Consider the following 15,156-nt stretch of genomic DNA (forward strand, 5'->3'; position numbering starts at 1 on the left):
CATGATTTACTCAAGTACGACATGTTCCTAACTTCCTAGATCAACATTTTATCAACTAATCATATTTTAGCAATAGAGTTAGGGGCTTGAGCAACTTTCTTTTTATTTCTATATTTTACAAAGGTTAGAGCTATTTTTTTTTTTTATAGGAATTAGGGGTGGGCCGTTGACTGTTCAGTTAGAGAGGTTGACCATTGATTTTTTTAACATTAATATCTCAAATGAATGTGTTTTAAAGCGAATGAGTGTAGAAACAGAGGGACAGTCTATGCTGACAGTGATATTTCTGCTGACAGTCCAACTGCTTATTATTTTATTTTGTACATGAACATGTATGTCTTTATATTTAAGAAGGGAATCCTTTGCAACAGGATCATCTTATTTAAGAGTCCTTGGCATAATGAAGTTTTAAAACCCCTAAGTGAGACTGTCAGCACACTAAACACCCTCTACAGAAAGTTGTCTCTAATTTCATCCACTTTAAAGCACCGCCGCTACAACCATCAAAGCACCACTTTTGTAACAAATTCACTGCCTTCAACAATCAATTTCAAGACAATTACTGTCAGACTTCAAATCGTCCTTCAAATGTTCCTGTTATTATGCATAACCAATAGGTCACCATTTTTTGTAAGGACTATGCTGGTTCAGGCCAATCAACAGTTATTTAGCGCATATTTATTTGGTGAATGCATGTCCGATATCCTGGAGCTGCATTTAGCGTCTATGGGCCTGTTTACTTCTGGTCACTTCATGCGTTTTTACTGATCAGATAGCTATCTTTATGTTAAATCTCTTCCATTTACACTTGACCACATAAATGTGTCTCTGTAAAACGAATATAAATCTGTTCTTTAATTGATTGTGTGTTGAGCCTTCAGGATGCGACGGTGAACTTTTAGATTATTTTGTGGCAGTTTGCATGTCGGCTTGCTGAGGAGATAGACTGCTCATCTGCGGCAGGTCATATCTGTGGCAATGCATATTGCAGTAGCACTGTCATATGTGGCTATCGGGAGCTGGTAGCCTATAACACGTAATTTTTATTTTATTTTTACCATTTTGGGAGGAGTAAAATTTACATAATGTGGCTTCAACAACCAGATTAATTTACACTTGGCTAGTTTCATCTGGAATATGTCTCAAACCACCTCCTGAAGTGGTTTGAGTGATTTAAATCAGCCTCAAATGTGTTTCAGAGAGCATTTACATCTGGTCTCATCTCTGATGACGTGTTTTCTAGCACAAGGGCAGGACAACCTGTCGCTCACATGAGTTCAACCAATAGCAAACCACAACCATCCAATCAATTCCCAATGGACAAAATCAAGTCATTTTTCTTGTTCAAGAAGCCATTTCACTTGAATATACAATAGGGAAGAAAAAATCACAATAGGGAACAAAAGACTCGGAACCTGCCATTTCATGCTGACTTTAAGGATGCTTAGTTTGAGTTAATGTGTTATTCCGATCTTATAATGTGGCTATTTCATATGGATTCGGAATACGAAAATGTAAAATAGTTACGCATTTCCATGAGAGTGTGTTGGCACAAAAGAGTGATTGTCGGAAGGGAGTAAATGGCCCTGACCTTTCCCGAAGAAGTGAAGACTGAGGAGGAATGTGGCCCTCCACCTGCATGACGAAAGACAAACCTACCAACCGCAGTATGTCTGGAATGTGGGCCATTTGCTGCTTTGGACAGCTGCAACTGGCCAGCTCTGGTATAAAGTCCTGGCATGGCCAATAGATCAACGCCCTGCCCAGCGTGATGTTTATTCACTGCAGGAGTGCAGCACAGCACCTGCTGCACCATCACTGCATTGCTAGGGGCGACCCATTAAAGTATCTCTCTCTCTCTCTCTCACTTTCTCACTCTAATCTCCAAGCAAAACAAATGACCCTAACTGCACAAATAAAAATAATTGGAGAGTTTTAATCACTCTAAATGTCCCAAAATACCTTCAAACATGATGATGTCATTAAGTCATTTTAAGAAGCTATTTGTTTCTCATTTCCCGATAGTAAATTTAATTCATGATATTTCCCCCCAAAGTGCACGTTTTAAATGAGAAACACCTGTTATCCATTAGGCAGCATCAGTGAACTGTTTTCGAATGCATGTTGGTAGCACTGAATATGAATTCAGTGCTAATTTTGCTTGTTCTATTTAAGAGTGAAAATCAGATCATCATTTTATGAATCTGACCAGATCTATTGCCCATCTGTTGTGCTCTGCTCCCCCAATGGCCGTGGAAGATGTAACCTTTCGAGAATGTCAGTTTACATAACGTTCTTAGGGCCGCGTTTAATTCACATCTTGCGTAATTCTCTCTTTGAGGCTTTGTGGCACTTTGGTCTTTAAGCTTTTGAGTCTTTGTGAATCTGTTTTTCTTTTCACCACAGTGCTTCCTGGATAATACTGACACATAAATAGTGATGCTGTACAGCTGGGACAGACTGATGCTTTTTTTCTGGTTGAAAAAATACAAAAGACAGAACAGTGCTTTTCATTTTCATGGTTTTAAGCCAAACTCAAATATGTCATATATTTAATTATATTTATTATCATTTAAAAATATTATGAATGTCTGTATGAAATAGGCCTATATAATTAATGCACTACAACTGATCATTGTTCATGTTAGCTCAGCTCCATGAAATAATATTAACAATATTAACTCTTGATTTGAATAAAGTAAAAGTGGGAATGAACTAAAATGAATAATTATTTTTTTTTATTTTTTTTTTTTTTATTGTAAGGTTATGTTAACTGTTACCTACATGTCAGCTGTATATTTGCTATATACATACAGTACCAGTCAAAAGTTTGGAAACATTACTATTTTACTAATATTTTTAAACAAAAGTCTTTTATGCTCATAAAGCCTGCATTTATTTGATAAAAAATGTAAAAGTATATAGAAAAAGCAAAATATTCATCAAAGAATCCTGAAAAAAGTTTCACAGGTTATAAAAAAAAAAAATGAAGCAGCACAACTGTTTCCAACATTGATAATAAATCAGCATAGAATGATTTCTGAAGGATTATATGACTCCGAAAATTGGAATAATAATGTTAAATTCAGCTTTGCATTACAGAAATAAATTATATTTGAAAGTATATTAAAATAAATTATTTGAAATTTATTTTTCTTTTCTTTTTTTATCATATAAATGCATAAGAGACTTCTTTCAAAAACATAGTATACAAAAATAATTATGTTTCCAAACTTTTAAAGTTATAAACTTTAAAAATAGTATTTATTATTATGGAAAAAAACTGAGGAAAACTATAATTTCTTTTCTACAGCATTCCTAGATTTAAAGTGTCTAAGTTAGGTTTAGCTGAATTGTTTTTAGTGGCATCAGTGGCACTTTGTGGGTCAAGGTTTGGCTCCTGTCCTGCCTCAAATCAGGGCACTGAACCCTCTGACCCCAGCCTTCCTACAGCCTGGGGAACAGAGAGAAGTCCAGCATGCCCAGTTAAACCAAAGCATTTAGCAGCACTCTCTTTGAATCATTACCTCTGCTGATTACTCCACAAAGACTTTAAGGTCCATGTCCACTGAGTTTACATTTGTTTATACACAACACGTGTCCAGTTTCCGTCTTTGGTTGCAAACGATCTAAATAAGACAGTTGTGGTGGGGAATAAACACAATTTCATTACTGAGTGGGCTTTTCAGCAGCTGCGCGCTCTTCTAGTGCTCATTAATTAGCGCTCATTCATTATGATTACAGAGGGGAATGAGGCTGGTGGAGTCGGGCTGGGAAGTACAGCACAATTATGGGAAGCATTTCCTCCGTGTCTAATGGGTCTCTAATAGCTGTGGATTACCGTAGGTTTGGAACTGGTGAAACGGCAGTGGTTTTCGAACACAGCCCCCAAAGGGACGTCTGACTGGGCACTCAGGGCTCGGCCTAAACCAAAGAGGCGGTCGGGAGGTTACCTCAAGATCTACTGAAGATGATTGGTCTTTCTTGAGAGGGCGGGATGGGCTTAGGATTTGGAAAGCAGTGGCTCAGGATTTATGGTTCATGCATATGCAACTGACCTTCACTGTAATGGATTTTCACTCTGTGTTTAGGACGCGTTAGAAAGCAACAGACACAACAAATCCTGCCGGACAGCCTCAGTCTTCACTATTCTGCATGCGTCTGTCCCTCATTATAGACATCCACACCCGCAGCAGCCACAGCCCAAATGTTTTCTTAGTTAAGAGAACTCAGGCAGAATAAACATTAACACAGTGGCTTTCTGCCCATCAGAGGATTGAGAGAAAGAAAGAAAACAAATAACTATCGCCATATGCGCCCTTCTCGCACATATCCACCATAAACCCTCACTGAGAAGGTTAAACGTTTAACTGCGCAATGGAAGCCAACATACCCCTAAGATATTGATGGTGAGTGTAACCAAGGCACAATCCTTAAATAAACAACCAAAACACATACTTTATGAAAAAGCAGGAAATTTCTTTCTGACTAAACTGGAGTGGTTGGATAGTGTCCATGATAAAGAAGAAAAACCTTTTTTAAACCACTTTGAAATTTTGTTGGTTTCATATGGTTTTGATCAACTTTTATACCATTTTCAAGAAAAGTTTTAATTTAATAACTAAAATGTAATATAGTATATTATATAAAAAGTAATAAAGGTGAAGTAGTTGTGTTAAAAAAAAGAAAAGAAATAATAATACAAATATTATGCCAAACAATATATTTTTTTAATTCTGTAAATGAGGCTTTTTCTTCAGTTTGTTATTTAAAATATTTAGAATTGTTTTTCATTGTTAGGTTATGTTAACTATATGTAGTTATCTAATGTTAACAAATGGAACCTAATTGTAAAATGTAATCATAACGTTTTATATTAGAATATATGTAACATCTCAAAGATATATATAGATATGCACAGTCCTTGCTCAAGGGTTTACACCTTGCAAAATGTTAATTATTTTAACAAAATAAGTTTATTTAGTGCTGTCCTGAATAAGATATTTTACATAAAAGATGTTTACAAATAGTCCACAGGACAAAAATATAGCTGAATTGATAAAATTACCCTGTTCAAAAGTTTACATATTGATTCTCAATACTGTGTCGTTACCTGAATGATCCACAACTGTTTTTTGTTTTGTTTTGTGATGGTTGATCTCGAGTCCCTTGTTTGTCCTGAGCAGTTAAACTGCCCAATGTTCTTCAGAAGAACTCCAATTCCTGCAAAAGTTAAGTTTTCCAGCATCTTTTGCATATTTGAACTCTTTACAGCAATGACTGTATGATTTTGAGATCCATCTTTTCACACTGAGGACAATCGAGGGACTCGAACACAACTATTAAAAAAGGTTCAAACATTCACTGATGCTGCAGAAGGGGTGATCTGGGGGGTGAAAACTTTTAAACAGGATGAAGATTTTACTTTTCTTCTTTTTTTAACAGAAGATACTTAAAAGTCATCACTCTATGTTTTACTTTATGCAAAAAATAGTTTTAATACAGAAATTAAAAACATCCTCATAAAAATGTGTATTCAAGTCATGTATTTTTTTTATGTATTTTTGAATCAGTTAAAATGAGCGTCACATCATTGACCCTATAACAAGCGTAGTGTGAATTAGATTTGACTTGCCTCCTGTTTCCTGCATGGATGCTCAGTGGAGCATGTGTTTTTAATTTATTCTCTTACAGGTCAGCAGTGTATCTGTCCTCAGGGCGAATCAGGTATGATTTGAGTGTGTTTTGTGTTGTGTGATCTTAGCTCTACTGTATGATTGGATTAAAGAACATTTTGCACATTGCATCTCAGAATCATTGTGGTGCATCACTCATTCACAAACATGAAGAAACCGGTAGAAAGAGTGTGAAGGGTGACAAGACAATCTAAAGAGAGAAATGCAGACAGACAGGCAGGAATGCCCCTCGCTGTGTCTGTGATGCTGAATTGTCCATACTCTTCAGGTGAAGTCTATGGTGTCCATTCATATATCATTGGATATGGCAGCGTCAGTCCAGATGGATGTGGTTAGACGTCTGTAAAACTTCTGACCTTTCGCTTTTCTTGACGGGTCACAGAAGGGGGAAAGGGTGAAATGAGGTGTTGTCATCTGAGGAGTAATTTGAAAAATGATTGCACCTTTTGTAGTATGCTTTTAATTTTAGCCCATTTTTAAATTCTACACTCTTGGTATTTTTTTAATTAGCTCTGCATTCAAAGCTACACTGAAGAGGTTTCATTTGCGAACAAATTGTCCGAAGCTACATAACTCATCTTTCAGCTTTAAACCCACTAGGAGGCCAGACTTTTATCTGCGTTTGACGTGGCAAAAAGAGATGTCCGAGATGAGAAGTTGGAGGGCAGGAGGTCCTGTGGATGCTAACTCTTATCCTCCATCTCTGTCTTCGCGCTGGAAGACATGTGGTACGAATCAGTGTGAGAGGAAACAAAGCGGTATGATGCACCAGGGGTCCTTGTCTATAATAATTCAAAACTTATAAAAGATCATGAGCAAGGCATTGATTGCTTGGGAAAGGCTGGAGGAGGGTCCATTAGCATGGTTTAGATCTTCTTTGAAGCTCAGCAAATTGTTTTTAGTTTTAGACTTGAGGGTAAATATCAAAGAATAAAGAGGATTGCTTTCTACCCTTCAAAAACAAAAGTCATTTTTGACCGCAACTTTAACTGTGAAAATATTTACCACCAGATGAGCAGAGATTTAAGCCCAGGCTCATTGGAAAAACGTATCTGTGGCAAACTTTTTGCAAAACGCATGAATTTGTTGCGTCGTCCACGTTCTGCGACAATTTCAAAAGTGATATGTCCAGTGAGTGGCGCTAAAAGCATGTTCAGTTTTTTCCAGAACAGATGAACGTGAATATGGCAACGTTTTAATACGTTGGTGTTTGTACCACCGCAGTTCTGGATTGAAATGCCTGGTGAGTGGCGCTCAAAGCTGAATGCGTTTTAAAGGGGTGGTTGATTATTATGATTTCACTTTTCTAACTTTAGTTAGTGTGTAATGTTGCTGTTTGAGCATAAACAACATCTGCAAAGTTACAACGCTCAAAGTTCAAAGCAAAGGGAGATATTTGCTTTCAAATAAATTGCTTTTTAAGGACTGCTTTAAAAAAAAAAAAAAGTAATCCTGTAAAAGCCAAGCTGAATTTTCAGCATGATTACTCCAGTCTTCAGTGTCTCATGATTCTTCAGAAACCATTCTAATATGCTGATTTGCTGCTCAAGAAACATTTCTTATTATTATCAATGTTGAAAACAGTTGTGCTGCTTAATATTTTTGTGAAACCTGTCACTTTTGATTAATGTAATGCATCCTTGAAGAATAAAAGGAATAATTTATAAAAATAAACCTATTGACTGTGGCTGAAACAAAATTGCAAGTTGCTTCTGGAAGAAAATTGTTTAGTGGCATTTGTGGCACAGAACCTTTAATTGTTTTTATAGGCAGAAACATGGACAGCTTCCCTAGTTGTGATAAAAATGTACCTTCAACAGAACGTTAATAATCGGAAAATCAGTCGGTACGTTTGTGTCTCTACATTCACAACACACTAAACGTCCCGTGGAGAATGTTGTCATAGTCAGCACAAACATGTCGTTCTGATCATATTTCATTTGCTGTTAAGAAAACAATTTGGCAGGGATGTTACAACATGGCCTTGATCTTATTCTAATTAATCACACATCCTGTCACACAGCGTCAGTGAGTCAGTCCACACTTTTATTTAGGAGATGGCTTCTTGGCTCTCGTTGCTAAACAAGGGCATACCTAAAATGAGCAGTGCTCCAGCTGTGAAAGTTCCTCTTGAAATGATGCCACTGCACACTGTGGGAAAGTATCTGCTGAGAAGAGGTCTATTCCAACACCGTGACACACCAGAGGCTTTTACTATCTTCCATTAGCGTTGCCGATTGACAGCAGATGATAAAATCATTTTTACCAGGCATTAATCGGTACTTGACATTGCATATTGTTGTGGGATGTCCTAAATGTGTGCCTCCCCCCCTCCCCCAACAACAGTTTGTTGTTACTTCTTCCATAACTCATTTTAGCATAATAATGTTTTTTCTAAATTGCCACATCATGTTTTTTTAAGGATGAACACATGTTTTTGCTGTTCAGTGTTTTGTTTTATGAATCAGAAATCATTCAGTGAGGATTTTAGCTGTCTAGTGACACTGTCTAGCTAAATGATGCACTCACAAATCCACAGCTTATTTTCCCTCATGCAGTGATGCAGTGAAATGCAGTAATAATGTGTAAAAATTTGCATATATACATAACGTTTTCATGGACATAGCAACCATCTACATCAGGGGTCGGCAACCTTTTTGTCATAAAGTGCCATTTTTAAGTTTCCGAGTTCATCACTGTGCCGCAACACACACATAGCCTCTACATATTGTGTTCATCCAACTGCTGAGTCAGTACGATTTTTATCTTAGCAATTAATAGTTTTATTCAGCAAAAATGCATTAAATTGATCAAAAGTGACAGTAAAGACAAAAAAAAAAAATCTATTTTGAATAATGCTGTTCTTCTGAACTTTGTTTTCATCTTAGAATCCTAAGAAATTTACCATTTTTCTACATGATAATAATAAGAAATGTTTCTTGAGCAGCAAATCAGCATATTAGAATGATTTGTGAAGGATCATGTGACACTGAAGACTGGAGTAATGATGCTGAATATTCAGCTTTGTCATCATAAAATAAATTTAATTTGAAATATATTAAAATAGGAACATTTTAAATTGTAATAATATTTCGCAGTATTAATGTTTTTACTATATTTTTGTTTAAATAAATGCAGCCTTTGTTAGCAGAAGAGACTTTTTTCAAAACTTTTGAACGGTAGTGTGCATACTAGTTTTTCACTTACACACAAATTTTGACTAATACATACACATGAAGGTCATCCTAGTTAGAAACATTTATTTGAGAAAATATCCATAAAGCCTGTATTAACACAGCATTTGACACTTGACCATTGTTGATAATCTACGTCTAAACAGTGCTTAGGTTATCTAACGGCTCATAAGAGATGACAAATGATACACCAAACAGAGTGAAGATGAGTGTGTTGTGTGTGGCTGAGACACACTGGAAAGGAATCTCACACTAAACAGTCAGATGATTATGCATGTACTACATCGACCGTGGTGTGTTTGATGACTCTGAAGAAGCTTAGTGGTTTGACCCTAAAGTTTACAAATGCTCCACCACAATTTGGAAACAGTTTGGTTTATATTAACCTGGCTGTGCTTTAGCCAGATTTTACATTGGATATTAAGTGGTGAGCAAAGACAGTACCAGAATTAGTAACAAAAGATGTTAGGGATACTACAATATAAAAATTTTGTCCAATACCAGTAAGTTGATCATTATTTTCATGTTATGTCTGATAAAATGTCTGATATTAAAATTCAGCTAATAAATCCAAAAATAAAACACTACAATTAAAAAAAATTAACTGTTTTATAAGTCTTTACATGGAGTCAATGTTGTCCTTTTCCATAAGTTGCTGGTTTGGTAATCTTAATTGGTTATATAAAAATGCATTAAACAGAATTGTCATGTATAGTGGGAAGATTATAGCAAATTAACAAAGAACCCTGTCCATCTTGTTTAACAGAAATGTCTTAAATCGAGCTCAGTCTGTGCTTCTAGACCACTTCTTGAATCCAGATCTCTCAGTTTTGCCCTCTGGTTTTCCTTATAGACTATCAAAGATGAAGAATAACTGATACAAATATTAATTTGTTCCTTGTGCAGTCAGATTGTTAAAAACTCTTAAAGGAAAATTTTAGAGTATATTTTATGTATTTATTGTGTGTATTTATTTTTGTTTATTTTTTATAATTGTGTCACATGGCTGGCTGTATAAACATACACGACGAAGATGAAGATGAAGGCAATTAGGTCATATTTAATAAATCCAATGGGTAATCCAAACGAACAGAGCAACATACAACACACCCTCAATAGATGACACCGGACACTGAACTGAAACAGAACTGAGCATACAGGTGATAATGATGGTGATTAATGAGTGCAAAGCTGAACAGAATTAGTGTCCATGACTACAAATGAATGATTAAGTCAGACTATGGCTGCGTTTACACTTGGCATTAACATGCGACCTGTATCCGGATGTTGTCCACATACACATTGAAATGACAAGTGTAAACGCGCTTCTGATGGGAATGTTATCCGATCAGCGTGTCCAGATTTGGAGGTAGTCGAGGACGCAATGTGATCGGATCTCAGTGTAATGTAAACGCATCTTGTCTGCATTCACAGGTGGATGTCACACAAAACCCCGCCCATTGTCATTATTCCCCCTCCTCACTCCAGGAATTTCTGCAAGTAGCTGTGTGGTTTTGCGATACAGTCGAGTGTGAAGTACATCGCAGATAAACTGAAATGTTTGCCTTCGCATCCGAAAGTTGCAGAACCATTGATTTTCTGTAAATATTTTTTTCCCACCACAGCTGGCAACGTTCTCAGACGCATACGTTTCTCTGTACCATTTCCAATGTTGCATCTATCCACATTATTTGTACTTGCAGCATTTTGCGAGATTTTTAAATGTGAAAACTGTTTTTAAAAGAAAAGCCACCACTTCAGGTTGACTTTGCACCGGAGCCATCCTTTTTTTTCTTTTCTTTTTTTTTTGCGAGAATGCGAGATCCGATCTGTTATCCAGATACAGAAGCCACTTGATGTGGACAGGTGTAAACACACCGTGTCCTGATTGGCTTATGATCCGATCTGCTTGATCGGATCATGGTGATCGCATGTTAATGCCAAGTGTAAACGCAGCCTAAGACCAAACACAACAAGTCCAAACTAACGTGATTGTGACAGAACCCATTTAACAGTCTTTATTAACCCCCTGGAGTCGTATGGATTACTTTTATGATGGATGTATGTGCTTTTTGGAGCTACAAAATCTCAGGCTTTATTCACTGCCATTATAAAGCTTGGAAGAGCCAGGATATTTTTTTTATTGTAACTCCGATTGTGTTTGGCTGAAAGAAGAAAGTCATATACACCTAGGATGGCTTGAGGGTGACCAAATTATGGGATCACTTTCATTTTTTCATTTTCATTTTTGGGTAATTCTGCAACTGCATTCGATTTAATCTACTAGCCGGTAGGCCACATGGAATGACCAGGCGGGCTGTAATGTACGCCTGCAGGCTGTATGTTTTGCACCTCTGGAACACAATATAATGTTGTGCCTTGTTTTGCGCATGACTTTAATAGGAAATGCTGATGGCGTGCTTTTGGACTTTATGTTGTATATAAAGACATTAAACTTTGGTCTTGTGAAACTGAGAACGTCCTGTACTCCATCTCTTCACAGTTTCCCAATGCACAGAAGAGTTCTCTGCTGTGATGTAAATGGAGAAAGGAGAGAAAGAAAGACAGATTAGAACAGTGCAAAAACACATCAGAGGTCACAAACTAGGGCCAAGCACTATGTAATCCTGTAGATTTATAGCTATGTCCTGTTGTATTTGGTGTAAAAGTCTGTTTTAATGGGAAAGAAGGCAGCATAAACATTATCAGACGTCAGCTCCGACAATCCTCACGGTTTACGTGATAAGACACATTACGTGAGAAAACAGGTTACCTGGGGAGCCTGTGTCAGCCGAGCTGAGTGATGTGGAAAGCTTCATTTATACACTGTCATGTCCATTTTTCATATAGTGTGTTTTTTTCCGTCTGGAAGGCTGTGACACAGCTCCTCTCCAGGACTCCCGGGGACTGAGCATGAGTTAATCTCCCAGGGATTCTCTGCAATTTCCTCTACGGACCTCGTGGCATCAGTCCTGGCTGTTTTCTCTGTCAACATTGACTCGGTCCAGTGGGAAATCAAGAAATCCAAAATAAAAAAAGACAATCCTTTATTACATGTCCAACCCAGTGAGCGAGGCTCTCCCTTCTCCCCGGCATGTCGAGGATGAGAGATGTGATTTGGCATGCCTCCTGACCGAATGAGTGATAAGGGTTACTTTTTCCCATTAGATCTCATTCCAGTGAAGATGGGATTTACACGGCCATTACTTAAAACAGCTCAAGTGTTATTGCTGTAGGAAAATACGCAAGCTGTTTTTGAGACGAATTGATCTCCTGAGGTGCAGCCGTTGAATGAGGAGGTGATGCTTGCAGTTATTGGTCCACCGCCATCCATCAAGAGGGGAGAACTTTGTTTTCCTGACTTCTGACTCCTCTTCCCCTTTTGTGACTCAGTGCAGTGCAGTTGAGAGCAAACACAGAGTTCCTGTGGTCTCTCAACCGAACTGCGAAACATGGGTCATAACACAAGCATGAATTACGGCACACCTATTTAAAGAAGCCTTGATCATTTGAATAAGTGAGGAGTATTTAGGAGACTCTTTCATCCTCTGCAAAATAATAGAAAGAAAACAGTGATGGTTTTGAATTGGCCTAGCAACTCACTAAATCTGGGAATCAATACAGATTTTCCAATTTCGACTCTCAGTACAGTAAGATTTGATTGTGTTCGATTTTGATTTGATTCGATTCAGTTTGTTGACGTACAATTCAGTTATAATGCCCATTTGGTGACACTTTATAAATATTGCAGGCAAAAAATGTCTATTGTCAAATAAGGTCTAGCACAGCTCACACAGAGGTAGTTATCTGTTTCTCAACGTGACAAATCCGATTCATCAACTTGAACCCATTGCAAAATCTTTTTTCCTTAAGTGAAATTCCAGATTGTGTGGATTTTTATTGAAATGACTGGTTTTCACACACAAACATTTGCCGGACAGCGATAAATGTGACCTCACCGTAACTTATCTTTGAGAACTAGTCATTAAGAGAACCGACTCGTAAGAGAAATGATGCCACATTGGTCACTTTGTATGTTTTTGATTCACTCAAAAAGAACAGTCTCGTAAGAGTCATTTGTGCATGAATTGGACCATACGTTTGTATTTTATGTATGTTTTTGCTTAAAATGAAAACTGTTCACGTTAGCTTGTTATTGGTCATTGAATGCATAACCAAATTAGGCCAAATATTTAATAAACAAGGGTAAAGGTTCGGTATAATCATATGGTCTGGTCTGTTTTGGTATTTATTTTTTTGAGCTATTCATTTTTATTATTGGATTTTTAGGGACCATGCACAATATTTTAGTCTGTTTAGTTATTTGAGTTAATTATTCGGTAACACTTTATAATAACGTTCAGTTGTAAGTCATTTATAAGTGGTTTGTTAATGATGAACTAATCATTTACTAACAGAACAGAACATTCATAAATGAGTAGCAAGTGATATACTAACATTTTATGTATGTTTTGTAAATTCCGTTACAAGTCATTTACTAGTGATTAGTAAATGATTAACTAATTATTTACGAAACATGACTATGCGTTCATAAATGATTAATAAGTGATTTGTTCATTATTGTATGTATGTTTTGTAGATTCAGTTATAAGTCATTTACAATTGATTAGTAAATGATTACCTAATCATTTACAAAACATGAATATGTGTTTCATAAATGTTTCATAAATAATGTTATTTACATTTTTTTTATTGTATGTAGCAATTAGAGGGTGCAGAAAGTGTTGTAAAAGCCTTGAATACACGTACAGATCATTTGTAACAGGTAAGTGTAAATGATTTATAACACTTTCTGCATCCCCTAATCTAAAGTTTAAACTATTCATCACTTGTACTGTAAATGTGTTACATATACATTCGTAGATAACATTCGTAGATCTTATGCCTTTTTGATTCTTGAAGTGGTAATCTACAAATGAAGTGTAAGACATTTACAAGTGATGAATAGTTTACACTTTAGGTTTGGGGACGCAGAAAGTGTTGTAAATGATTTATTCATGCGTTTACACATCTATAACAGGTGTTGAACACTGCAGTGTAAGTGCTGACTGGTGAGGGTATAGACAGCTGTCTTCTCTGAAACACATGGAGTCTAACCACTGTGCACCTGATGTGAGCAAAACATACAAAAAAATGTAACATCATTTATTAAACATTTATGAAACTCATAGTCATGTTTTGTAAATGATTAGTTCATCATTAACTAACCACTTATAAATGACTTACAACTGAACGTTATTATAAAGTGTTACCCTTGAGGCAACATTCCTTCTGATGTCTGATAAATTAACTAGAAGGAAGAGATGATCAGTTCAGGCGCAGCTTTAACTGAAGCGCTACAGCAATCTGTCTGAAAGAGCATTAAAGAGCCACAAAACGGTATTTATTGTTTTAATTTCCCCCAAAAAATACCAAATGTGTAAGTTGAGACTTTGTTTCATATAAAAAGTAACCTGCTCTGTCCTGTCTGTCAGCACGTTGTCAGTGTCCTCTTTGCTCCGCGATGTATTTTTCACTGCGCGAGAACATGGTGTGGCTTGAGAGCGGCATGACTTGTCGGACATAGCAGCAAAAGTAACTAAAGGGGGCGGTTCTTTGCGAACGGTCAGTTGTTATGTGTTGTGTGAGCTACTGGATGCTTGAATTTCCCAAAAGGGATGAATGAAGTATTCATCAATCAATCAATCAATGGCTAACAGGAGTTACAGTTCTAGAGAAATTTGCTGAGCTTTCGGCAGTCGCGGACTCCATGTGGGGTCTGTTCATGACTCACTTCTTCGTATCCATTACCATCTCTGAGTTTAAACCATACACCACACTGTCTGTTTGAAATCAGACTCATTATATGGTCTGTTTCTCTTACTTAGAGTGACTTGTACTACGCCTTAGGCTTTTTAGAAACATTGACCTTTTCAGAATGCAACATGAAAAATAGCAGTGAAGAATGCATCTATTATTGCCTGGCCAAACTCTTCATAGCTTCCCTTCCTCACTGCAGTCAACCCCAATTGATGAACACTCAAAGATAAATATATGCTGTTAGTCACAAAGACTTATTATTTTCAACGTTTTTCTGCCAGTGAGTCGCCTTGTCAGGATTCATCACGGACCACAGGCACCACAAGAGTCATCTCTTCTAATAGTCTGACCATGTGCTTATGTAATAATGATATGCTGTAAAGAAAAACGGGCCCTGCTTTCTGTTATGATAAGCAATCTGGGGAACAGACCATTTTAGTTGTGAT

The 15,156-nt window shown here is 36.8% G+C and overlaps 1 protein-coding gene across 1 annotated transcript in view; it reads left to right on the plus strand.

Moving 5' to 3' along the window:
- The window catches only part of col23a1b (collagen type XXIII alpha 1 chain b), a 94,468-nt gene that overhangs the window by 18,023 nt on the left and 61,289 nt on the right, over positions 1-15,156 (plus strand).

The sequence above is a fragment of the Leuciscus leuciscus genome (genome assembly GCF_965113295.1).
Source record: "Leuciscus leuciscus genome assembly, chromosome: 16".
NCBI lineage: Eukaryota > Metazoa > Chordata > Actinopteri > Cypriniformes > Leuciscidae > Leuciscus > Leuciscus leuciscus.